General features: G+C 38.8%; 1 protein-coding gene across 2 annotated transcripts in view; it reads left to right on the top strand.

The window, feature by feature from the left end:
• The window catches only part of LOC131046354 (mRNA-decapping enzyme-like protein), a 67,201-nt gene that overhangs the window by 25,751 nt on the left and 15,790 nt on the right, over positions 1-25,660 (top strand). The window lies entirely within an intron of this gene.

Raw genomic sequence — 25,660 nt, 5'->3', positions numbered from 1 at the left:
CTACCATTGGAGGGGAGGTTGTAGCGATTCAGGTGGCTGATCGAGCCACATTCTTGGTGATTTGAGGTGTGAAGCCATTATTGGGGAGCCACGATTTTGTTTGTGTGGCTGATTACCCCACATTTTGGGCAATTTTTGTGATTAAGTTTGGGCGCTCTTGGTGGTAAAGGGCTGCAACTACATTCAGATCTGAGTTTGGCACCTATAGCTGAAGGTTGTTTTGACAGCATTATTGGCTGGAACTTTCATTTCCAAACCTGATTTCTCATTTCCAGCCATCCTCACACTTAGGCGATTTCATTTTGACATCAAATTTGGAGGGTTTGGAGGCATTTCGTGTGTACACCATTGCAGGTGTAAGTCTGAAACTTCATTTGCAGGTTATATTCAGACTGATTTTTCATTTCCAGCCACATGTGCCCAGATTTAGCCATTTCGACCTTGGAGAGTGTTGTGCGAATCGCACACCCATCCCCGTCTTGGACAGGGACCCCCCGGTTTGTGCCTTTCTGTCCTTGTGGAAGAGGAAGGGGATATGAAGGGTCAAGTGCCGCTAAAACCAAATTCGGCCTCTAGGGCCATATTGCGAACTTAAAACTCCCCAATTCTCGCAAAATCGCCTAAATATGAAGAAAGAGTTAAAGCCTGCAATGACGTTGAAATGCCGATTTTCGCCAAGGGATACAAAGGAGATAAAATATGCAAAGTGCCAACGTTGACAAACTCGCCCAAGTGCCCAAGCTTGCACTTCTTGAGGAGAAAGTTAAAATTGCCAAAATTGCCTTATGGGTCGAATTTCGGGACCCAGGAGCCAAAATCTCAAAAATTCAAAAAATTCCCAAAACTGGCTTAAGGTCCGAAATTTGCAAAATTTGCAAAAGACCCCCAGAGGTCCGAATTTCACTTAAGTCATCCAAATTTTGGACCCTGGGGCCGAAATTCGAAAAAGTGAAAAGTTTGCAAAAAGTGCCCAAAGGGCCGAATTTGGGCCTTTAAGCCAAAATTTGAAAAGTGAAAAGTTTGCAAAAAGTGCCCAAACGGCCGAATTTGGGCCTTTAAGTGAAAAAGTTTGCAAAAAGTGCCCAAAGGGCCAAATTTGGGCCTTTAAGCCAAAATTTAAAAAGTGAAAAGTTTGCAAGAAGTGCCCAAAGGGCCGAATTTGGGTGCCTTTAAGTGAAAATTTAAAAAGTGAAAAGTTTGCAAAAAGTGCCCAAAGTGCCCAAAGGGCCGAATTCGGACCTTTTAGCCAAAATGTTAAAAAGTGAAAGTTGGCAAAACACTCCAAAATCCCAAAGTTTGTAGAAGTGCCCAAAATCCTGAAATTCACCATTAAGGGGTGAAAATGTCAAAAGTTTTTAAAACTTTTCAAACGCCCCTCTTGCCCGAAATTGTCAGGAACAACTAAATTCACGGAAGGAGTAAAGCATTAAAACTTGGGAAATTTTCAAATGACCCTCCAGGCGTTAAATTTTAATATTTGTTAAATTAATTAATTAATTTTTCAAATTGATTTATTGAAATGAAATTGATCGTTCGCAGGTCGCAGGACGTCATTAGAGAACTAGGAGAAAGACCTGAAACGCACTTCAAAGAAGGATCACAATCAAGGCCAGGCACTGAAGACTGGAAAAGAAAAAAGATGTGGGAACGCGCCGCAGGAGCGCAAGAGAAACCAAACATTGGTAATTGTGCCACTGAACAAAGATGAAGTCCACCATCGGGACCAAAGACCAAAGAACACTCTGAATGCTGCAAGTTTATGCCTTCTCGAGAAAAAGCACACAACTGGATTTAATTCCAGGAATTCAATTTCTAAAAAGCTGAAATTTTTTTATTGTAAAACTGCTTGTAGGTCCCACTTAGATATTTTGAAAGAAAGGGGAAACAAGTCAGTTGTGGATAGTTATGTCCAACTACCGGATAGACTCAAATTGAAGCAAATAGTGGCAGGTAGTTGAAATTGTGGTTGAATGGATGAGTGAGAATTTAATGGGCATGGGTTGGGGCTGCTAGTTTCTGGAAGGCAGATCAGGACCCTTGGATGCAGTCCATCCTAGCCTTCGATTCAAAATTGTAATATCTATAAAAGGCAGAGGCCTTTCTTTTGTAAAGGGTTAGATGGTTAGATAGTTAGAGATTTTTGTTAAATAGTTAGATTCTGGTGAGAGAGTTAGATTTTAGAGTTAGAATAGGTTAGATTTTAAGTAGTAGCATAGAGATGCAGCAGAAATTGTTGTAATAGGCAGCTGAAATCAATATATAGACATTGATTTGGTGTTTATTGTCTTGTTTTCATCCTGTTTGCATGGTTTCTCTCAGCATTTTAGATAGAGATTTCTATTTTGGGTGTGCAGGTATTTGATAGATTCAGGCTCATACCACTGAGGATATACTGATTATGTATCCTTTTGTATGGTTAACCTGAGCCTTTAATTGTGCTTAGTTCAATTGCAGGTGTCCGTTTAAGTTGCGCCAGAATTGGGTGCTTAGCCGTGCATCTCCAGTCTGAAAACCTTCTAAGTCCCTTTGAAGATTGCACTGTTCCTGCAAGGTTGTGAGCTATTCTGGCCAAGCAGGAATTGGTTATGTTGAATCCGTCTACCCGCATACCCGTGTTGTTAGTTTTAGATCTCCTAACCCTTTCCTTTTTCTCTTTATTACGTAATTCGAGAATCGCAGCAGACCAGCTTGTTGCAAATCGTAAGTACCCTTGTGCTCCTAGCAAATCACATCGACCACTGAGTAATCCCGTAGTCAAGACTTGACAATCAAAACCTTGAGGTCGTCCCCTTTGATCAAACGTAGAAAATAGCATTAGGGATTCCCTTATCTCAAGTGAGGATAGGATACTCAGCAGGTTTATTCTATTCTGCGCTGGCCGTATGGAGTTTGCAGCAATGCGATTTCAAACATGTCAACAGAGAGGTAAAACAATTCAAATGCAAGCGTACTGCTGGGCTGTGACTACTTCCAGTCACTATTTTTTTGTGATTTGCAAGGTGTCTTCAGACTTTTGGAGTCAAATTTTGACCTTGGAAGGTGTATTCAGACTTTGGAATTGAAAATCAGACTTACACACATATTTTCCAAGTGTATTCAAACTTCTAGTATACTCTTTTGACCTCATTTTATCATTTTTCTGAGTATATCAGCTTGTCTTCAGACTTTGTTTTTATGATCTGACCTTATAAAGTCTGAAAATGGAGATTTATGAGGGTTTTAGACCCTACTTTTGATCAAATCTTAAGTTGTTTCAATAATTCGTGATAAACATTGTTAGAATTTCTGATTTTAGGTCCCTATATTTATCAAAATAATTAAAAATCAGAACTTAGATAATTCTAGAAACACATTGTTTTAAGTATTTTTGCATGATATTGACTTCGAGTTTCATCAGGTGCCATGTCTAGGGTAGGGATCTTTGCGAGGAAGGAACAATTGAGGATAGTGCAAGAGGATTTCTATCCGGATTCACAATTGTCATCCCGATGGAAGAAAATTATGGACACAAACATGGAATTCCTAGACATAGAGTAGATGCGACAAAGAATGCTCAGAGTGAAGAATCAACTTCCACACTTTCCGCCAATATCATGAAGAGTGGCATATACCAAGCGGTTGGCTTTCCTCCATCCATATAGTGCAGTGAGCTAATTGTGGAGTGTGCAAAGCACTATGACCCGATGACCCAAATGATCAGATCACCTAAAGGGTCTGTGCTTGCATACCTTGCAGAGGATGCAATCGTGGTAGTGTTTGGGATCCCCATGAGTGCAGATATGCGAGAGAAAACCAAGGATGAATATGAAGCTAAGTTCCTGAAGAGGGTGGAAGCATGCATGACAGTTGTGAATAAAGAGTGGATAATCAAGCCTAGGCCTCACCATTCTAAGGTTCCCAAGAGGCTCTTATGTATGGACTTCAAAGATGAATATAGTGACTTGATATTTTTGCTCAATCGAGTAATGGGGATGCCTCAAGGTGCCTTATTTGAGGGCTGGATGTTCTACTTTATCCAGGATTGTGTAAGAGGAATAGTGGTCAATTGGGCCAAGATTATAAGTGATAACCTTGACTTCCAGTTGAGAAATGTGGAAAAAACCAAGTCATTTGGAATGACTTCCTACCTTGTGTACTTGCAAGATTTGTCACATACAAAGGATTGATATGCAAAGGTGAAGTCGGAAACGGACTAGGACAATACAAAGTTTATGAATGCTATCCACAACTTCATATGCACATAATCGAACACTATAGGAGGGTGAACAATGCTTTCACCATGTATATCACAAGGCTACTGCAGGGCCGATCCACAAACGGTTGTCCAAGGTGGCAACGAAGCTTATTGAAAAATATGGATCGTGGTAAGAATTCCGGGATTCAGATCCAAACCTTACAAACTTCCTAGGTATCCGACAGACAGAATGATCATACTTGAGGTGGTGAGACAACTTTTGGAATTTGATTTTATCTAGAAGAAGCACATAATAGGGAAAACTCTCCCTATTGCATTAGGGAAGACTTTGGAGGTGTGCCACAATGCAGCTGCAACTAGTTCAGTCATTGGGGCACTTGAGTTCTATCGCCTTGAAACCTTTAAGAGCAGAGATCGATTTGATCTGCATAAGAATGTTGTGAAGATTAGAGGAGAAAAGTTCATACATAAGATTGACATTGAGGATTATTGGGCTAATCTCATGGATGAGCAAGTAGTAAGGAAGAGAATATGGTCCCGAATGTCAATGGATTTCGTTAGGAATTGTGAACTCTTTTCCATTCCTAATTAGGTAGCTGATGATAGTGATCATACTCATCTGCAGTATGAAATTGAAGTGAGCAAGCCCATCTTATTATCTAGTTGGACACGGCCTGAGGTGGTGGACTTGAATGAACTTATGAGAGAAATTAATTATTTCTCCAAGGAATGGGTGGACAAATATGTGGACAAATTGATAGAAATGGGTGTCACCCTCACCTATAAAAAATGAGACAAGTGGAGCCTTCTTTTGATAATGATAAAAGAACACCCACAGATATAAGGATACATGTAGATGAGGAAAGTCATGCTCCCAAAAGAAGGAAGGGTATGCCTGGAGAATCTAAAATGAAGAAGCACAAGCCTAACACTCCTTTATCCACCACCAGTTCCCCATCTGTAAAGGAAATAGGAATGTCAGAGAAGAGTAAAGAGTTTGAACAATGTTCCAATACCAAGATCTTGCCGGAGAATAATCAGGAAATACATACTACAACACAATCGACACCGCCAAATGAGGATGAAGAGCAATCAGGATCTCCCACCATCCAGTTCAATGTTAGTTTGGGCAACAATGTGTTCGATTTGACTAAGGATATGGAAGAGGACGATGATGTCATATCAACTATGAGAGGACTCGATCGAGAAATGTGCCTTGATGATGGGATGGGTATTTCCACCATTCTAGATTGGTTACTTCAGAGCATGGAGAAAAGCAAGATGATAGGGACACAACTCACTGAAGATATTGATGATGTCTTAGCAAGGACAGACAAAGGAAAAGAGCGAAAGAAGGCTAAGCTGTTTTCTAATGCGGCTAGAGATGAGACATTTGTGTGAATTGCACAAGTGGCTATCTCGATGGCTGATGTGACCAAGGATGTGGCCACTCCCATGGATTACCAGATTACTTCGATTGCCCTTGGACGAACTACAAAGAAGTAGGAGTTCCAGTAACTTGATGATACGATCCAGGTAATCAGGGCACTATTGGATAGGACAATTGAAAAGATGTATAAGGATGAGATTAGGAGACTTAAGGAATATATTGTAGGGATGAGTTCCCATAGGTGTGGGGATCCGAATTTTGTCTCACATATTGCAATCGATCGCGGTTTCCCTTTGATCATGAGGTAGCGAGGAATACACATACAAAATTTGGAAAGTGGATTGAAGATATGACAAAACAAGTAGTTGATTTCCTGACTCAATTTGTCAAAGTATTTGACAAATCGTCAATTATCACATTCAAAATATAATATTTGGAAGGAGTTTGGGATGATTTCTAGCCAGTGTAGGAAAAGCAATTCCTCGCCTCAAGGTATTGAAGCGAATCTCGATGCCCATATTGATCCAGAAGGGAATTGTGCATGAGTGAGATATTTATGATTTTCAAGGATGGTATTGCTCATTGGCCATGCGAAAGTCTACTTATGATCATGCAAGGAAAGATTGTGCAGAGATGGAAGGATCAATCCAAGGGATTCAATCCAAGATCCTTTCATCCATGGAAGAGTTGTTAGGGGTAGATGTCAGTGCTTCCATTGGTCTACACTTAGAAGAGTTGAGAGGAAAGATGAATTTAACGTACTTAATTAGATGGATTCTTTGAAGAAGAATCAGAATGATGATTTGGTTTCCCTGTTGATCCACATCCACAGTTTGCAGAAGCTTATGCCAGATTGGGAGTGTTCTTGATTCTTTCTCAGATGCACTGGATGTGATGGATGCACAACAAGAGGCTTTGCCCAACATCACCATGGAGGAGCTTGATTTACTTTTGGCTAGATTTTTGGAATATGCTACTAGGGAGAGGGATGTAGGCTGAAATCTTCTAGAAGATTCACTATTTGATGATTAGGTGTCATTCCATGCATCACATGGTGGTGATTCTTTTTTTGATATAAACCCTAGTTAGGGCAAATTTAGGGCTGTGTTGGCATGATCTTGGCCCTTGATTCTAAATGAATCTTGGCTGTTCATTTCTTTTGAGACTCTATATATACCCCATTGCCACTCATTTGTAAGAGAGATTTTTGAGAATTGTCGCCTATATGTTGCAGATTTGAATACAATCATTGAAGTTTGGTGATTTTGTTTAAGTGTTGTATGCATTTGTGGTTCTCATTGCCTCCAAGATTAGATTAGAATTTTCTTTCAAGTATTGTAGATTGAATGAAAGAGTTATTGAATGCATTTGTGATGAATCCATTTAGTCCATACCACTAGTTTCTTGCTAATTGTAAGTTTGCCTTGTGTGGTCAATTGGAATTTAGAATTGAACTTAACTTCAATTATTGCTTGTCCATTGGTATGCATTGCCTTGATGATATTGACGTTGATGGTGATAATTTGAACATCTATAAAATTTACCCTAGATGATTTCACTAAGCTTGTGTCAAATTATTCTTTGATGGTGAGACCTTGCCTAGTAGGATTCCATTGAATTGTTCATTGCCTCTTGCATTCTAGGTTTTAGAGATAGAATTCGTAAGCCCTTATCTCTTTTGCATTTTATTTAAAATCTTTGTTAGATTAGATCAAGAGCTATATTGTAAAATCCTAAGTCATTGGCATAACCTATTCCAAATCCATGAAAATATCTCCAAATTCAAAGAATTATATAAGTTCCCAAGTGAAAAAAACATATCACAACAAGCCATTGAGTTACCCACATGTCAAGAACTGACTGTAGAAACCTTGGAATCGTCTGAGTTGATCAAATATTTAGCATCTGAGGTGATTTTGTTCAAGAGAGGGTAAAATGCCTTGGTATTTTATTATGTGTTTGTATGTGCATAAAACCGACATCAATAGAACCCAACTAGCCTAGGATCTTTGCTTTTGCTATACAGAATGCCAAAGTTGAGTTTCCCTTTCACATATCATGGCACCCTCTTTGTTGTAATGAATGCCACCTTGTCTTAGGTGCTGTCATGCATCTAGAAATGTAACTCACAACATAGCCCAAGTCAGGTCTAATGGATGTATGATAGATAAGGCTGCCCACTAGTTGCTTGAATTCTAATCCACTGATCACCTTTGAGTTTGTTTTTGCGGAAAGCTTCAACACTTTATCCATACGTGTAGATGAGATCTTGCAATATGTCATTATGAACTTGTCTAGTAAACTCCTCACATATTTAGATTGAGAACTACCACTTGTTTGCCAAACCTCTACACCTAGGCAATAATGTAGGAGGTTAATTCTATCATGTCAAAAACTTGGCCCAAATTCCATTTGATTTGCTCAATCAAATATCCCTCACTACTTGTTATGATGATATCATCCACATAAATGACTAGAAGTATGATATCATTGCTCGTGCTTTTGATGTACAAGTTAGGATTTGAAGGACTTCTTTTAAACCCTTGTTCATCCAAATACCTATCAATCTTTATGTACCATGCATTGGGTGCTTGTTTTAGATTGTAAAGAGCCTTTACTAGTCTGTATAATTGATGCTCCTTTCTTGCAACCCGAAATCCTTGAGGTTGAGTCATGGGCAGTTCTTCTTCTAAGTCACCATTATGGAAGGCACTCTTCATGTCCATTTGATGGACTTCCCAACCAAACTATGCTGCCATGGCTAGAAATGGGTGTATGGTGCTCATCTTTTCTGAAGGAGCAATGGTCTCCTCATAATCAATACCTTCTCTTTGGGAGAATCCTTTAGCCACCAATCATACTTTGTACTTGCCAAGCGTCCATCAACTTTGTACTTGATTTTGTACACCCATTTGCAGCCAATGAGTTTCTTTCTAGGTGGAAAATTTGAAAGAATCAAAATCTTATTTTTCATAAGGCTTTGATGTTCGCCTTCCTTGGCCTTTTCCTATTTGGTATACCTTTCGCGTTTGAAAGAGCAAAATTAAGTGTATTCGGTTTGCTCTTGCCTTTGGGTGATCTGCCCTCGCATCACCAATGAGATTTTTCCACCCTTTAGGTCTTCATGACTTGGGCTGCTTTGTACTATATCATCTAGATGTTGATCCAAGTGCTTCAGAAGAAGCTCTCTTGGTTCAAATACTGGTACTTGTCTGGGAGAATCCACATGTTTAGAATCATTGAGTCCTCCCTTTAGGTGTAGCCAATTGAAGTTGGACACCTAATTCTTTAGCCTTTAGAGGCTGATCTACAAAACTTGTATTGTTAGAAGAGAGCTGAAAAGGTCCAACTTCTTCATCAATCACCACATCCTTGCTAAATGTCGAACGATCAATGTCCACATCAATCAACCTGTAGGTTTTATGATTGTCAGTGTACCTTGTGATCATCAACTTCTAACTCTTGGAGTCAATTTTGGTTCTCTTGGCATCTAGAATCTAGGCATGCCCAGTTGAATTGAAAACCTTCAGATGACTCACTCTTGGTTTCCTCCCAAACCATGCTTCCTCCCAAACCATGCTTCCTTTGGGGTCTTCTCCTTCATTGCATGTGTTGGAGACTTGTGGAGAAGGTACGTTGCAATGTAAACTGCCTCTGCCCAAAACTTCATCGAACATTTCGGTTCTCCAAGATGCACCGGACCATCTACGTATTTGTACAATTCCTCCTCCCAACAACCCCATTCAGCTGAGGTGTATAGGGTGTTGTGAGTTGGCATTTGATATTGTGTTTAGTATGGAAGTCAAATAATTTGTTGGAATAGAATTGCCCCTCACCTTATCAGATATAAGAGTTATGATTGCACATCTTAACTCTTTTTCTACTAATGACTTGAACTTCTGAATTGTTTTAAACACTTCTGATTTTGTTTTTAGGAAAAGCACTCACATTTTCCTACTGTAATCATCTACAAACAAAAGAAAATGCCTGGTACTAGTGACCGATGTTGTATTAATTGGTCCACATATATCTACATGAACCAACTGAAGGACCTTCTGTGCTTTGACAGCTATCCTTCTGAAGTCACATTTTTGTGCTGCTTCCCTACTTGACAAGCTCTGCGAACACCCTGTATCTACTGCTGGCTCTCATGAACCCATCAACCATATTCTCTCAACCAAGAGAGATAAGAAAGGTTGAGATGCCCATAACAGTGATGCCAAAGAGTATTGGCAGCAAATGAACTCCTTGCAGTTAATTCATGCTCTTGAAACTCTCTAGTGTCAACAAGTCAATACAAACCATGATCTATGCCAATTGCGATGGTTTTCTTGGACTCCGTGTCAACAATATGGCACTTGTGTGCACTGAAGATGATGTCCAACTTGTGAGAGTGGCACTTAATCTGGCTCATTGAGAGTAGACCGTGCTCCATCCCCAAAACATAGTATACATTGAGGAAAATAAGAGATTTTCCTCCAGAGCGTATCTGAATATTGGCTTTGTCGACAATTGTATACTCACCACCACCGAAGATCATTGAAACTGAGCAAGCCGTATACTTGGTAAACCAATCCTTCCTATGTGAAAAATGTTTAGATGCTTCAGAACTGATGTATTGTGCAAAAGACTTGGAGTGATCTGTTGGTCTTTTGGCCATAAAATTGTAGAAGGTTGACTCTTACTCAGAGTGCTCTATGACATGAGCCTTTGGTGGAGGCCCTTTGTGAAGTTTTGATCAACCAACCTTTTCTTGGAGTGCTTCTTTATGTGACCAAGTTCACCACAATAATATGTGATAGTCTTAAGATTTTGTTGAATTTTTTTCCTTCTGTCCTTGACCTTTCTTTTGAGGCTACTTGCCTTTGCCCTTGTCCTTGGTTGCAAAGGCCTGTTTTGTACTTGGGGAATCACTGCTTCTACCAAATTGCTTCTTCCATCTGTCTTGCTGCAAGAGTTTGTTGCAGAATCATCTAACCGCAAGTTAACATTGGTAGATGTGATGTTGACTATTTCTACGAAATACTCATAGGATTGTGGTAAGCTTTTCAGCATTATGACCATGTCTTCTTCCATCGTGTGACCTGTAGTAGCTAATTGATCATGAATGCTGTTGATCTTCATCAAATGTTCCTACAAAGACATCTTCTCATCCTTCATAATCGAGAGAACATTTTTTTAAGGAAGAAGGCCCTCCCTTTATCTGATGTCTCGTGCAATTCTCGAAGGCATTTCCAAACCTCTAGAGAAGTTTCACTTGAATGTATCTCTATAAGCATTTCATTTGTGATAGATAATCTAATGAGCATAATGGCTTCACAATTATGCTCATAAAACTTGTCCTGGTCTTTGCCTGTAGCTGGGTCTTTGTCCCAAGGACGATTTGATCAAGGCATTGGTATTCAAAGATAGCGGGCATCCTTTATTTCCAGGTGTTGTAATTTTCGCCAGTGAACCTCTATCTACCTTCAAACATGATGTTGGTCAATGAAGCCTCCCCACCACAATTTGAAATTACAAAAAATGAAGAAACTCGCTGCCATGAAAGGAAAATCACTAAAATTTTTAGGAAAAAAGTTTGGAAAATCCTAGTATCAAAAAGCTAAAACTTGTAAAAAATTTCAAGATAAAATTCTGCAAATTTTTGAGCCCATGTTTTTAGATAAATAGTTAAAAAAATGACAGAAAAATTCCAGATTTGCTTCTAGAATTCACCAAGCGTACCCTAAGCACAGAGAAAAACACAATTTTGTAAAAAAAATGTTCAAGAAATTGTCTGATTTTTTTTTGAAATCGTGGCTAAACCCTAGGCATCATTCAAAATCCACAATTTTGTAGAAAAATTGCAAAAAATGGTAGAATATCAGTTGACCGCTAAAACATTTTGTTGTGCTTCTTAGAAAAACTGAGGAAAACTCACGAAATCCTCAAGGAACCCACTGCTGTCCCGAAAAGGGCAAGGGGTGACTAGAAATGCGAAAAAAAATGGCATGATTTTTAGCTTACAGAGCCATGATTTTTAGCTAACAAAGCCATGATTTTCGAATAAACCCTTGCATGATTTTGACAAAATAATAGTCATGATTTTTGTGTCATGCCCCCACAAATTAGTACAGCAGATCACAAAATTTATGAGGTGAAATCGCAGCCTCTTTAATATTATACATGGTCAATAAAAAGTAATAGGAGGTTGACCCAGTTCAAGGAAACCAGATAAATAACTAATAAAGAAATTATTTTAAGGAGGTGGACCTTATCCGAGTGATGGAATTAATGGGAATTAATAAAGGGGCCGACTTATTCTAAGGGGCAGTGCTGATATTAAAATAAATTGAAATAAATTAAAATTTCTTAAACATAAAGCCGACCTTCACTATAATGCACTGCTGGCTGACCTTCACTATAATACATTATTCAACTTGAGATTACCTTAATAAAAGGGCTGCAACCTTAATTAGCTGGGGGGAGGATAAGATTAAGAGCAACGAATATACTATTAAGAGCAGTGATGTTAATGAAATTGCCCAAACCAACTTATGATTAATGTTGTCGATTGTAGTGGTGGGAGTCTCCTTGGCCGACTACGATCAAAGATGCAATTAGCCTTTCGGCTTTGCATATTTGTATATGCCAATTAAAATAAATGATTGTTAATAAAATATATTTATTTTGTTGAAGGGCTGACTTGTTAAAAGTCTGCCACCCTTGAGGAAAGACGTGTTGATTTGAATGGAGCCGACCCTTGGTGAAGAGACACCCACATATGGGTATAAACAAAGATCGGTTCCCTCTCCATTAGATGGCACACAATCTACAGCCGCTCGAATATTATACACAGCAGTTCAAATACATACAGCAGTTCACTCTCACACTCCAGATTGTAGAACATCCACAGCAGTTTGCACTTCTAGAGTAGATCGGGTATCATCTAGAATAGTTCGTGTATCCTCAGCAGACCGATTCTTTCTGATCGTGCTTCTAGGAGTGAAGTGATTCACATTGATATTGTAAAGGCGTCTTATTGTACCTATTTGTTAAATATAATGAGAGATCTTGTTGCTGGGTTTTTTCCCCTCACGTTGGAGGGTTTTCCAAGGGTATATGCTGTGCAAATTTGATTAAATTGTCTTATATCTGCATTCTATTAATCTGATCATAAAAATAGAATGGTATCAGAGCGGGTTTAAGAAGATCGTGATCAAATTTCTCTAAAGCAGCGATGTTCACTATTCTCCTCCCCATTCTAAGGAGTGATTCTTAACATCAATAGGGTGAACGGACTCAAGGTTGAGGATAGGCTTGAAGGTGCAACAAACTTCACTTCATGGAAATATAGAATTCTAATTGCACTTGAAGAAAATGATCTTCTTGAGTTCGTAGAAAAGGATGATATATCTGAACCAACCGATGAAGCTGAGAAACTTCAAATGAAGAAAAATGGCATAAAGGCCAAGAAGATGTTGATTGATTCAGTGAAGGATCATTTAGTGCCACTTATCTCCAAGGTGTCAACTGCTAGAGATATGTTCAAAACCTTGGAAGGACTTTATGAGATCAACAACACTAGTAGAGCCCTAGCTCTAAGGCAACAACTTCATCAAATCAAGATGGTGAAAGGAGAATCTGTCATATCATACTTCATGAAGATTACTGAGTTAAGAGATCAACTAAGTGCCATTGGAGATCAAGTTGTGGACAAAGACCTTGTCATGTTGGTATTAAATGGTCTCCCTCAATCTTGGGAACCATTTATTCAAAGTGTTAGTGGGAGATTCAAGTTTCCCAAGTTTGACTATCTTCGTGCAAATTGCAGCCAAGAAGAATCTACGTTGACTGCAAGGGGAAATGGCTGAAACTCTCACAATGAAGACAATCATGTTCCAGCCACTCAAACTACAAAGAAGAAAGGAAGAATGGGAGAAAAGGCAACTTCAAAAGAAACAGAGATAGAAGTTCAGTTTCCGCACCTAATTCTAAGAAGAAGAAAGATCTCTCTCACATCCAGTGTTTTAGATGTGACAAGTATGGTCACTATGCCAGAGATTGTTTGACAAGGCCAAAGCAACATGCTTCTATGGCGAATGTTGGTTAAGTATCTCCTCAAAAGGAATCTAGGAACAACCAAGAAGGGTTTGTATTTATTTCTGCCCTGTCTAGCTATGTTCCAATCGATAGCAACACTTGGTTGATTGATAGTGGCGCTTCTCATCACATCACAGGTTATAGGGAACATCTTTTAGACTCGGTGGAAAGAAAGACCAATCTTCAAGTGATAATTGGAGATGATGCATGCTACTCGGTGAAAGGCTCTGGATCTACATCTCTCAACTTAGAATCTGGCATCCCTCTCCATCTAAGTGATGTCTTATTTGTGCCGGGAATCAAGAGGAAACTTGTCCCCATTTCAGCCTTGGAAGACAAAGGTTATCAAGTTGCATTTTTAGAAGGGAAAGTTCTTGCTTGGCCAAATAACTCTAGCATCAAGACAACACGTGTGATTGGGAATCAGCATGAAACTCTATACAAGCTTTCCATCCGCCCAGTTCAAGCTCTCCTACATGACTCTACTAGTTCCAGCGAGCTATGGCATAGAAGACTCGCTCATTTGCACTACAAGGCTCTCCCATCATTGGAGAAAATGGTTAAAAGTGTACCTAAGCTCAGCCATGAGCATGATGGCACTTGTAAAGGTTGTGCCATGGGTAAAAATACTAAGAGTCCAATGTCAAAGTAGGTCAAAAGAAATATTAGGCCTTGTGCATTTTGATTTATGTGGTCCAATGTCAATGGCATCCCTAAGTGGATTTTTGTATTATGTAATTTCATAGATGATTACTCTAGGAGGACTTGGATTTATTTTTGAAGTCCAAAGAGTTTGAAGAAGTCCTAGATAGGTTTAAAGAGTTTACGGCCCAAGTAGAAAACTTGTTTGTTAACAGGATTAAAGTCTTAAGGTCTGATAATGGAGGTGAATACACTTTAGCAAGGTTTCATAATTTCTGCATTGAGGCAGGAATTAAGAGGGAGCTTTGTGTTCCTTACAACCTACAACAAAATGGGATTGCAGAAAGGAAGAGCAGATCCATAGTTGAAGCAGCTAAAGCCATGATTCATGACCAAGACTTGCAAACCTTTCTTTGGGCAGAAGCTTCTAGAACAACAATATATCGTTCAAAATAGATGTCCTCATCGGATATTGCAGAATATGACTCCAGAAGAAGCCTTTTCAGGGGTTAAGCTTGAAGTCAGTCATTTGAGAATCTTTGGTTGTCTAGTATATGTTGATGTACCTAAAGATAAAGGAACCAAGTTGGAACCTTTTGGCAAGAGAGGAATATTTGTGGGCTACAACGAAACTTCAAAAGCTTATAGGATTTACATTCCAGGACAGAAACAAATAGAGGTTAGTAGAGATGTCACATTTGAGGAAGATGTTGCATTCAGAAGATCTAAAGGTTCATGCATGGAGATAGATGATGATGACTCAGAAACTCCTGAAGACATGGATGTTGATCATACTCCTGAGATTCAGAGGGAGTCTACTGACCCTGTAGAGGCTGTTGATCCAATTGAACCCTTGGAACCTACTGATGGTTCGAGAGACATTGTCATAAGCAAGAAGAGACCTCTTTGGGCTAGGAAAACTATGCAGGAGGCAGAAAAGTTTGCAGCTCCTAGAGGCACATTCAAAGAAAGCAAAAGACCTCAAAAATTTTCAAGCTATGTTGTATTAATGAGTAATATCATTGAATTTGAACCTTCCAGTGTTGAGGAAGCTTCAAGTCAGCATGTATAGAGAGATGCTATGGATGAAGAATATCAATCCATTATTAAGAATGATGTTTGGGACATTGTTCCAAGACTTGAAGGTAAATCAATTGTATCCTCCAAATGGCTGTTCAAGATCAAGCATGCAATGGATGGAAGTATTGAGAAATACAAAGCAAGATTTGTAGCTAGTGGATTCTCTCAAAAGGAGGGAATAGACTATGAAGAAACCTTTGCTCCAGTTGCCCGCAATACTTCTATCAGGACCATTATTGCCATTGCAGCAGCAAAAGGATGGAAGCTACATCAGATGGATGTGAAGACAACTTTTCTCAATGTGTTAATTGAAGAAGAGGTCTACATTGAGCAACCTGAAGGCTTGGTGATTCATGGGAAGGAGTCTCATGTTTGCAGATTAAAGAAGGCTTTGTATGGCCTAAAGTAGGTTCTTCGTGCTTGGTATGAGAGGATTGATCAATATATGGGCTTGGGGTTCTTCAAGAATGATGCAGATCCAAATCTTTACTTCAAGGTAATTGATGGCGAGGCTCTTATTTTGGTTTTTTATGTTGATGATTTATTTATTATTGGAGAAGATCATCTCATTGACAAATGTAAGGAGTTAGCTTTTGAGTTTGAGATGAAGGACCTAGGTCTTATGCACTACTTTCTAGGATTGGAGGTATGGCAAAGATCCAGTGAGATTATTCTAAGTCAAGGGAAATATACCATAGATATCTTGAAGAGATTTGGAATGATAGACTGCAAGTCTATGTTTACACCTATGGAGACAAATTTGAAGAAGTTGAGTGAGTCTGCAGCTAGTTCAGATTTGGTAGATCCTACCATGTACAGATAGTTGATTGGTACATTGATGTATCTAGTCAATACTAGACTTGACATTTGTTATGCAGTGAGTGCTCTCAATCAGTTTATGTGTGAACCAAGACATATTCATCTAGTTGCAGCAAAACATATATTGAGGTACTTGCATGGCACTGTAGGATATGGGTTTGAGATATACTTTCAGTGCTGAACTAAATCTGCAAGGATATTCTGATTTTGATTGGGCAGGGAGTGTTATTGATTGGAAGAGCACCTTAGGTTTTTGCTTCAGTTTGGGGTCTACTATGGTTTCTTGGTGTAGCAAGAAGCAGTCTTTAGTGGCACTAAGCACCGCAGAAGCAGAGTATATTGCAGCTTGTGTGGCAGCCTGAGAAGCAGTGTGGCTTCGGAAGCTCCTTGCAGTGTGGCCTACTGTCATTCATTGTGATAATCAAAGTTGTGTGAAACTTTCTGTCTACCTTGTGTTTCATGATAGTACAAATCATGTGGAGATCAAATACCACTACATTCGAGATATGGTTCTAAGGAAATCCATTCAGCTGAGGTACATTAGCACTGGTGATTAGACGACCAATATTCTCACCAAGCCCCTTGCCAAAGTGAAGTTTGTGCATTTTCGAGACAAGCTTGGAGTTGTGGAGAATGAAGCACTTGCTAAGAGGGAGTCTCAACATCAGTGATTTCTTGAGATGTACTTCAATGCATTCTTCTCTGTGAGAAAGAAGTTTGAGGTGAAAGCCCTTGTTCCACCCTCTGGGAGTAGCCAAGGTGGATGTCATGTTGAGAGACTCCATGATAACATCACTTGTATTTGTTCACCCTCCTGGGAGTAGCCATGGTGACTGTCATGATGAGATGACAACATCACGTTGAGTGACTCTGTGATGGGCACTTGTGTTCATATTCATTTCCATACATGGGAGTAGCCATGATGGATGTCAGCACGTTGAGTGCCTTTGTGATGAACTCTGTTCCACCCTCTGGGAGTAGCCGTAGTGAATGTCATTCCATGACATAGATATCAAGAAGGATTCCTCCCTAGCTAAGAGGGAGTGTTGTCGATTGTAGTGGCGGGAGTCTCCTTGGTTGACTACGATCAAATATGCAATTAGCCTTTCAGCTTTGCATATTTGTATATGCCGATTAAAATAAACGATATGTTAATAAAATATATTTATTTTGTTGAAGGGCTGACTTGGTAAAAGTCCGCCACCCTTGAGGAAAGATGTGTTGATTTGAATGGAGCCGACCCTTGGTGAAGAGACACCCACGTATGGGTATAAACAAAGATCGGCTCCCTCTCCAGTAGATGGCACATAATCTACAGCAGTTTGAATATTATACACAGCAGTTCGAATACATACGACAGTTCACTCACATTCCAGATTGCAGAACATCCACAACAGTTTTCACTTCTAGAGTAGATCGGGTATCATCTAGAATAGTTCGTGTATCCTCAGCAGACCGATTCATTCTGATCGTTCTTCAAGGAGTGAAGTGATTCGCATTGATATTGTAAAGGCGTCTTATTGTACCTATTTGTTAAATATAATAAGAGATCTTGTTGCTGGGTTTTTTCCCTCATGTTGGAGGGTTTTCCCAGGGTATGCTGTGCAAATTTGATTAAATTGTCTTACATCTGCATTTTATTAATCCGATCATAAAAATAACAATTAAGACTGAAGCGATCAATGTAAAGGAAGAGCCACAATTAATTAGGAAGAGATGCGTTGCTTAAGAGGTGGAACTTTTGGAAAGAAGGTGACTCTCTGTCACCTTGAAGATATATAAGGCAAGTCATTGGATTAAGTAATGAGATCAGAACATTTTCTGCTATAAGCAATCTGCAGTCTAATAGAGTAATCTGGTGATTTTAACAAATATTGTGTTATCCAAGAAGGATCAATGAAATTGAAAAGAGATCAGAAAACATTATCTAACCTGCACTCATCAAACAAGAACAGAAGTCAGCATTCATCAAAGAGATCTATAGATAACTCGTATTTTACAAGTATTTTGGTATGCAATGTAATAATATATTTAATGCATAACTTCATATATTTTATGGAAGTGCTATTCCTTAGTCATTAAATTTATTATGCCCAAACAGGCAATCATGTAGAGGTAAGGAAATACAAGGAGGGAGAGCAGATATGAAATTCCTTTCTAAGTAGGCAACCCCATGATGGATGGCTGACGTGCCTGCTACATGTGGGCCAAGGGGGTATTGTATTCTGCCCTTGGACTTAGATAAGAGGATTTTTGGGCACCCTATTGCGGTTTCCTCTCCAAGCTCTACAATGGTTGATTGTTGGAATTGAATTAAGAGAAGTCACAATCATAGGTGGGGGAATAAGGTGACACGAATTGGGAGGGCAGAGATGAGTTCCCCCACTACGTAGATCAGCCCATGTTGGATGTCTGACATGCCTGCCACATGTGGGCGAAGGGGGTGTTGTATCCGCCCTTGGGCTTAGTGTGAGGGATGCTTTGGGCACCCAATCGTGCTCCCCTCATTCAACCCGTATTGTTGTTGAACTCTAAAAGTGAATCATGGATGTTCATGATTTATCTAAATGGATAAAGATGATTATATATATATGTTTGATCCCTAACCCCTGTAGAAATAATTGGTCTTATGAATTATATTTCCAATATTGTCTAACATGATTGCAGAACCTAAACCAGGATTTATTTTGCTTAAATTTTTTTTATTGGTAAAATTATAACTTTCGCTATATTACATTTCTTATTTTAATGGAACTTGTGATTTTAGAACAATATTTAGGGCAATCCCAAAAGGGGACATTACATTTTTCTATACGAAAAAAACTTGCGATTTCCTACAATAAATCCAATGCTATTCTAGATAGAGAAAACCCACAAATTTTTTTGCTAATTTGGAGTCATGATTTTCTTAGAAAGAGAACCCATGAATTTTATAAAAAATCTCTCAATAAAATTAAATACAATAGACCCATGAATTTATTGAAAAATTCACCAAAACTTTTCTACAAAATTGTACAGCTTCCTTTTGATAAGTTCTTTGTCAGTGATCTCAAGGTTCCTTCAAAACCGGAGCTCAAGATATTCAATATTAACAAAGGAGTGAAAATCTCCTTAAATAAAAGTTGCAAACTATTTATCGGATAAAAATAAGATGACAACTAAAAGTATAAAGAATATTCCTAAAGTATTGTTATATCTAAAAATAATTATCCAACAACATGTACCTCTCCCTTTGACCAATGACATCTTTTTACTGCGTAGGAGGAAGATTAATGTGTTTGTTATCTCTTTACTGAAGGCATATGCAAGTACTGACTGCTGCAGATCTAGTATTGGTCTAGTACCTCTATGCAACTACATTGTAACATATGCATGTCAATCATTATTGCTGAAGATTTTGTGAGCTTACAGCCCTACACCAGTACGGGATATAATGCTTGTGTGGAAAGTTTTGGCCCGTGGGCTTTTTTTTTTTGAATTGTACAAGCTCTTTAATGTTCGTGTGGTGGTTGCTTTGACTACATGGAGTGGTGTGCACAAATGGGAATTGTTTTTGGTGTTTTTACTGCGTTCGACTGTGTAATGCATTTATGTTTTTACTTGGCTTGGCTGATGTGGACTTGATGACATCACCTTGGATGGCGATTGGGGTCTTTTGGCTGTCTGTACACTTGCTTATGCTATGTTGACATCATCATCATCACTTTGTGCGTAGAGGGAGACCCTTGCTCTATTGAGCTTTTGCATTTTGCTTATGCTATGTCGACATCATCATCATCACTTTGTGCGTAGAGGGAGACCCTTGCTCTATTGAGCTTTTGCATTTTGCATCCTGATTTCGAGGAACCATTTCTCCATCAGCTGATGTGGAATTAGGTACATTTTGTTTTTGGATATGGCCCACTTCTTTATTAGTTTCATTACAATGTAATTGTTTTCTATTTTGGCTTCTTATTGTTCTAGAAATCATGTTTTCTCTGAGTTTTGATTGTTCTGTTCCCATTTTGAGACCTTTGGAGGGCCATGTCTTGCACAAATGGACCCCTTTTTGAGTCTTATTATATTGGAAGTGTGTTTCTTTTGCATATTTTCCATTGATGTTCTATGTTTTTTCTTATTCTATATCAAAATGGTTTATTTGAGAAAATCATGTATTATAAAAACATTGATGATAAAGTGCCACTCCTTGTACTTGTGGAGGGGGTTTTATATAAGATCTCATATTCATTGAATTATGATAAAGTTCAATTCTAAGGGGTCTCATAATTAGTTTATTGTTTGATTGACTTGAGTGTAATTTAGTTGTTCTTTATGAATTGTAGCGTCGTAAATTGTACGCACTTGCTAGGGTGGTACAATTTCACACCTAGTTTAGCACCCGCCTTGGCGCATTTTGCATTTTGCATTGCATTTCCCCTTTAGCACTTAATTAATTAAATTAATTAGGTCTAAGGTTCTATTTTATCATCTTCCATATCATAAAGTTGGGCCCTTTTCATTAAAGTGTGCCCCTTTCATTTTATTCTTCCAATACATCATTTAATCAAAAACCCTAATTAGGTCCTATTTTGAACTTGGGGGCTTGATTTCGGGGGTCAAAACATCTCGAAATCACCTGTAACTTCGGGATTCGCTCTAAAATCATCATATCCGACGGCCCTGAAAATTTGGTGAAAAGTTGTCGGGACCATGGCGCCCGGAGTGCACACGGTCCCGGACATTTTTCCCGAAATTTTAGGAGCGCAATCCAATCATAAAATAAAGCTTAACCCCAAGAAATTGGCGGGAGATTCAATCTCTAGGTCGGCCAAAAGTTGAAATTAAGACCTAGGGTTTCATATATAAGAGCTCTCTTTCTTCATTGGAAAGGAGACAAGGATTTTGGTTTCAGGGGCCTTCTATGTAGCGAAAGAGCAGATCTTTGAAGACTTCAACAACATTCAACATCCATCCATCAAGCATTCATCAATTTCATTCATCCATTTAGGGCTTTGAAGACATTGAAGAGCAATAGGGGATCACCGACTGAAGATTGGGTTGTACCCCTCCCTTGGGGTTGGGTATGATTTCATGTTGTTTTCATGTCTTTGTATAAGCCTCATTATATCATTTGTATTCATGCTTTAGATCACTTTGCATCTTGATTTGGAGCATTTACATTATCATTTGCAAGCAATTAGGGTTTACTTTCTAGGTTGCTCTAGTTTGCTTACTTGCATTTTAGGATCTTGCACACACACAAGGTCTGCACACACACAACTTTTACTATACAACTTGGCTATTCGTGGAGGTGGAAATCACCAAAGCGGGGGTTTGACTAAGGCAAAACCCTTTATAGCCGCCCACCACACCTTTTCAGATATAAGTGCAGGTTTCGGAATTCGGACGACGCCGCAAGTTGCAGATCCGGAAGAAGCAGACCGAGACAGAACTTCACACCAAGTTTCAGAGCAAAAGACCAGGACAGGGGCGTGGGGCGCCCTGGTCCTGCCAGGACAAGGGCGCTGGGCGCCCTGGGCCCTCTGTCAGACAGCAAGTTTCAGCATTTTTGACAGCTTTTCAGGTTGCAAAACAGCAGTTTCAGGAGCAGTTTCAGGGGCAGAATCAGGACAGTGGCGCCTGCGCCCCCGTCCCAAACATTTTCACTCAGATTTTAACACCAGGTACGCATTTACATTCTTGTCTTGTCCTTGTGTTTACAACTTTCCATTGTTTAAGTTCAATTCTGCAATCTTGTTATTAGTTCATACTTGCACTTTGGGGTTAGGGATTGAACTTGCATCATTCTATCTATCATTTGCAACAAAGGAATAGAAATCCTAATAGGTAGCCCGTGGCTCTCTCTTCCACAAAAAGAAGTAGCCAATTGTGTGATACCTCTAGGCTCTTTCGTATTCCACAAATGTGTGATTGAAAGTGAGATTAGGGCATGTTTGCTTAGTGTCACTTTTTCCCCCACACATGGATGTTTCATTATTTCATTTGTATGTTATCAAATTGAAAAGAGGAAACTCTAAATCTTGGCAAGATGAAATGTTGAAGCATTTCAAGTGGCCTCATCCCATCCCCATCTTACGAACTTTTTCCAAAAGTCAAGTTCTTGTTGGTGGAAGCAGGTATAGATGAAAAGATTGATTATGTCATGGGATTGATTCTTTGTTGTGTTAATATCAACACAATGTGGGCCACCTTGCATATTGAGTGTCCTCGTTGTCCTTGGATCAAAATTTGGAGATGCATGGAGATTGTGCTCCTTGGACCAAAATTTGGAGGTCCATGGAGATCTTATTGATTTTCCATTCCTAGATGATCATGCTATATTATGGATTTTCTTCTAACATGTCCATCATATGCTTGTGGTATAGCCAAGAAGCTTGTTGATTGAGAATTTCATGAACACGGTGATGACATGGAGACTTCTTCTAAAGCTCCTCCTACGTAGACTTTTTCTGGTTATTTGGCTTATTTGAATCCTATATCTTAAGTCATCATTTTGAGGTATGGAGGCTTCACCTAGTGAACCTGGGTTATAGCATGTGCGTTCATGGCATACTAAAGAATCCCCCTATTTTCAAAAAATATTGCCCTAAACTCCTTTTTTGTCACACCCTCCTAATACACAACCTGAATTAAAAGCCCCCCTATTTCACTAGATATTGTATTTTTTCATAGTCTGAATTAAAAAGCCCCCTATTTTCGCCGATAGGCAATATATTGTACCCTCATTTTTGGGATATTGAACCCCCGAATATGAATGCAAGTGATATAATATTGCCTAGCCAATGAAGCTCCCATGTTTTGAGGATGAGGACTTGTATCCTACATCACTTTTTGCTTTGTTATAGTTCAATATCCTTTCATCTTGGGTTTCCAATGATTCCTTGCAACAAGATCTCATTTGTCTTCTTGATATACCTCATTGGGATGTTTATGTATTAGACATTCATCATTTGTTTGTAGACCCTTATCTTAGAATCTTGAGGATACTATCGATGACATTTGTCTCCTCTTTGATGACAACTATGATTGAGTTGCATCTCCTTGGATATTCTTTCTTTGCCTTGACATGTTTACATGGTGTTACATTTTGCAATTCTTGAATCATATGATTCACCCCCATCATCATTCATGTTGTCATTTTAGTAAGACTACTTGTTTTCTGGTTTAATTTTCATGCCTATGTTGAGAGCCATTTTGAGTCTTATTTGGTATTTGATTTGATGGATTAGCACCTATCATGGTCTAGCATTAACCTAGAGATGCTTGAGCGATTTTTGTGGACAGCCTCTTTATCTCCTCATTGAGGGGTTTCTCTCTTCCTTTGTTTGGGGGAATATCTTTGTACATGGGTATATTATTTAGCTTTGTTGTCGAGACCCATTTTTGGTTCTCTTTTTTCTTAGAGGGGGCTTTCTCTTTGGGTGTAACTAGGGTACATATAAACCTTCTTGCTTTCTCCCCTCCTTTTCATGCTCTCTTGTTGTCATCTTCTACAGTTAGGCTTGAGACTCTTGATTAGGTTTTGGCACATCTTAGTACAATACGTGACCATTTTCTAGAGATCTTCATCCTATTTCTATCTTGCATTCACCTTTGGAATGAGAATTCAATAGTTTGATTGCTTGATATTTTGGCACATCTTAGTGTCAACATGGAGTTTCTGCCCTTCGGTCCACCTTCGGAGTAGGAATTCAATAGTTTGATTGCTTGAGGTTTCTTTCTTTCAAAAGGAAGGCATGTTGTTTGTTGTAGATGGACCTACTACAACGCTCACTATGTGGACATTGTGCATCGAAATGTTCACAAGAACATTGAACATTGAACATTGAACATTGAACATTGTTCCTAGGTCTATATTATGGTGGTCTTAATAATGACTAGGATTAGGCAACATAGGATGTTCACTTTAGATTGTTTTCTTTCTATTTTGTCTATTTAGTTTGTTTAGGTTGAGCGGTTCATTGATTTTTCCCTTGTTTTTAATATGATGGGGTTCGGTCTACTATATATGTATATGTTTTTGAGCTAGTTGCTACCGTAGGGGTAGCTCTCTTTCATTAATATCAAACCTATGTTACAGCTAGAGTTGATAGGACATAGATGTCCATGTAGATTAGTTTACATTGAATGGCAGGTAAGTGAGTCCCTCCAATTCTTGTACTCGCTTCTTTTGTTCAAAGGACATATTGTTGGGAAAATTATTGTTAGTGCTCATATTGTTGTGTTAGGTACGAGTTGTTTTATTAACTTCCTATTTCTAGAATAAGGTAAAATTATATGGGAGAAATTTAAGGAATCCACCTCCCATAATGTATTGTCCTAGATGTTTTGAGGTAGCGAGTACTCAAGCAATATTTTTTTTGTTTTTTGCGTGCTGCATTGAAAAGCTTAATGCTATTGGAGCACTATATGTGTATCCTGTGAAGTAGATTGTGCAGAACAATGAAATATGGATGAGGCTTTCATGTCTATATCTCAATAACTCAACATCTGAAACACTGCCAAAGTAAGTAATCGCTGCTGATATGTTAGCAGGAAGAAGCTTGCTTCAAACATCTTCTTTCAGTGAGACTCGACATCTTGTCAGGCCACTACAAATTATTGTTGACGGAAACTATGATTTGGGAGTATGCAAGATCCAAATACTCTGCCTGTTGAGCTTGACAGCTGATCTGTCATAAGTGTTTGGATTCCATTTGTGGGACTTCTTTGATGTGGTAGAGGCCATTTTGAATGTCCATGGAATAATTGACCATGTTTGTCTTATGAAGCAGCTTGATCTTAGACTTGTGGATTTGGTCATCATAATATAGTTGCTTCTCTTGCACGATTTCTAGTAGAGGGTGCGCTTCATACTTGTCCATCTTGAGAATTAACTTTGATGTTAGATTGTACTATGCCATTCTTACTTCTCTGCGGTTTGTAAGATCACAAAATCAATCAAGTGTTGTATCCACAGGATGCTTATGTATTAGTATCTAATGCATCAAGGGGAAAGGTTTGAATTCTACAGATTTTATGGGGTATGTTGCACCTGTGGTTAACAAAGAAGAGTATTCAGGAGCTATAATTGGTATTTTAGAAAGAGTTTCAGCATTTTTTATTCTTTTATATCTCCATTATTGAGTTTAAGGTTGCCACAGTGACCATTACTTCAGATTTATCTCTAGGGTTAGGTTTGTGATTTTCTGCTACTTTTTGTGTAGTAATATCTAGTGCATTGCTTGCTTTATTTAGTGCACTACATAAGGATAAATTAAGTTTCATTGAGAAATTCAAAGGTAGAGATTTTCATACACGGCAAATATAGATGTAGTTACATCTAGTAGGAAAAGGTCTTTGGGATGTTGTCCAACCTAATTCAGTTTCACCAGCTGATGCAAATGAACTTGCCAAGTGGACCATCAAAAATCAAAAAGCATTGGGGACTATTGGCCTTGGCTTTTCAAAAG

The sequence above is a fragment of the Cryptomeria japonica genome, chromosome 8, assembly GCF_030272615.1.
Source record: "Cryptomeria japonica chromosome 8, Sugi_1.0, whole genome shotgun sequence".
Classification (NCBI taxonomy): domain Eukaryota; kingdom Viridiplantae; phylum Streptophyta; class Pinopsida; order Cupressales; family Cupressaceae; genus Cryptomeria; species Cryptomeria japonica.
The sequence above is the reverse complement of the archived record's forward strand: the minus strand, read 5'-3'. Positions and strand labels throughout refer to the sequence as shown.